The following is a 2,500-nucleotide window of genomic DNA, read 5'->3' as shown; positions in this document are numbered from 1 at the left end:
GAAGCCTGTATCTCAGGCATCTAAGCAGCTACAGACCCCCAACACCCACCATTGGGGGTCTGAAAAAAGAGTTAAAAAAAATTTGTTAAAAAAAAATAAAAAATCTTTGCACCCAGGTGGGAAAGTGCTTAGCACTCAAAGGGTTAATTCATTAAACTTTACAAAGATGCTTGGAGGAAGCCTGATTTGTCAGTATCATTAGCGGTATTTAATGCTTCAGCTCAAGCGTTAACTCTGCTAGAAGTTAGCTTTTTGCATGTGTGGGGTTGCGCTCGTATTACAAGTTGAAAGTAAACAGTTTTAGCTCACACGCTAACCAGACAAGCATAAAAAGCCAAACTTACAATATCGCGTGATAACCTATTCCCCCATAGAAGTCAATGGAACAAAAAAGTGTGTGTGTGTGGGGGGGGGGGAATACTCTACTCGCGCGCACACCCGATTCCATTTTCAAGTGTGCTAACCTGACATGAAAATATGAATATTCCAGTAGGTATAGATAGATATAGATATATCTGTTTATAAATACTTAGAACATATTCTGTTATGTACAGAACATTGGAATGTGAAATATTTACAGTAAATACACAGTACAGTATAACACTTTATTAAATATGAATATTGCAGAAATATGTTTTCATGTTTTCATCTAATTAAAGTGAAAGTCAATCCTAGCGTTTGTGAAACGCTATGATTGACCATTGGAACAAATAAAGGGTACTTTCACTCATGAAACTCACGTGCGTAAACTAGCTTTTCAAGGAGCTTTGAGGCAAGAGGGAGTAGGGAAATAGGGAAAAGGTTATTGGAAGGGGAGGTTGGCTCAAGGGAAGGTTTTTTGAGGATAGGTGTGACCAGTGCATGTTTTAGAGATGAGGGAAATATACCAGTGCTGAGGGAGAGGTTGAAAATGTGTGTGAGTATGGGGGTGAGGGTAGAAGAGAGAGGGAGGGGAGTAGCTGTGAGGGGATGGGGTCAAGGGGACAGGTAGTGAGGTGGGAGGACAGTATAAGGACAGAAACTTCATCCTCATTAACAGGGGCAAAAGAGCTGCATTTTTGGATATTTGGGTTTTGGGTGATCGTGAGCTTTTGAGGGGGTGGGAGATTGGAAGTATGTTGAGAGCTGATTTCACTTCTGATGGAGTCAATTTTGTTGTTGAAGTGGCTTGCAAAATCTTGAGCTGAGAGAGAGGTTGTGTTAGGAGGTGGGGGTGGGCGTAGAAGAGTGTTGAACGTGTTGAACAGACGTTTAGGGTTAGAGGAAAGAGTAGAGATGAGATTAGAAAAATATTGTTGCTTATAAAGATTAAGGGCAGAATAGTAGGAGTTCAGGATGAACTTGTAGTAAAGAAAGCTAGCTGAACTCTGAGATTTCCTCCAATGTCGCTCAGCAGTACGGGAGCATCTGCGTAGGTATCGTGTCGGAGTATGCCAGGGCTGAGGATGAGAGTGTGGTTTCTGAGCTAAGGTTGGAGGGGCCAGAGTGTCAATGACCGATGTAAGGGTGGAATTATACTGGCAGATAGATTGGTCAAGGCAGGAAAAGGAGGTGATGGATGAGAGGAGAGGTTTGAGAGAGCTAGCGAGCTGATGCAGATCTAGTGACTTAGTGCTTCTGTGAAGTTTGGTGTGAGGGGTAGAGGGAGGGGGAGTTGTAGGTAGGGAAGTGATGTTGCAAGTTAGGAGATGATGGTCAGAGAGAGGAAAAGGGGAGTTTGTTAAATTTGAAAGAGTGCATCGATAGGTGAAAATCAGATCAAGGGAATGACCATCTTTGTGAGTGGGAGAGTCAGTCCATTGTGACTGGCCGAAAGAGGAAGTCGGTTGAAGAAGTTGTATTGCAGAGGAGGCATTAGGATTGTTAAGAGGGATGTAAAAGTCACCAAGAATTAGGGCAGGGGTGTCTGAGGAAAGGAAATAAGGAAGCCAGACAGCAAAGTGATCTAAAAATTGAGTTGGGGAGCCAGGGGGCGGTATATGACTGCAACACGTATTGAGAGGGGAGAGAATAACCGAATCATGTTTTCTTCAAATTAAGAAAATGTGAGTGAAGAGAAGGGCTGTATTTGTTGGAAGGTGCAATGAGAGGAAAGTAAAATACCGACACCACCTCCTTGTCTATTGCCAGACCTAGGAGTGTGGCTGAAATGGAGACCCCCACGTGACAATGCAGCAGTGGATGCTGTGTCTGAAGCAGAGAGCCTGGTTTCTGTAAGAGCCAGAAGGTTAAGAGAGTGGGAGATAAAGAGATCATGGATAGAAGTGAGCTTGTTGCAAACAGAGCGAGGGTTCCAAAGTGCACAAGTGAAGGGGGAGGGCTTTTTAGATGTAAGAGGAATGTGATTAAGGTTACCAGAGTTTAGTTTATGAAGTCTATTGGAAGGCACACAAGGATGTGAAAGGTTAGGAGGTTGTGAGGGACCAGGATTAGGGGAGATGTCGCCAGCAGCTAGTATGAGCAAGAGGGAGAGTGACATGAGATGAGAAGCAGATTTGCA

At 43.6% G+C, this 2,500-nt stretch overlaps 1 protein-coding gene across 3 annotated transcripts in view; it reads left to right on the top strand.

Moving 5' to 3' along the window:
• LOC128657372 (uncharacterized) overlaps window positions 1-2,500 on the top strand; it is a 62,030-nt gene that overhangs the window by 24,914 nt on the left and 34,616 nt on the right. The gene's annotated exons all lie outside the window — the stretch shown is intronic.

Source organism: Bombina bombina, chromosome 4 (genome assembly GCF_027579735.1).
Source record: "Bombina bombina isolate aBomBom1 chromosome 4, aBomBom1.pri, whole genome shotgun sequence".
In the NCBI taxonomy this organism is placed as follows: Eukaryota; Metazoa; Chordata; class Amphibia; order Anura; family Bombinatoridae; genus Bombina; species Bombina bombina.
Note: the sequence above shows the minus strand (reverse complement) of the source record. Positions and strands in the feature narration are given on the sequence as shown.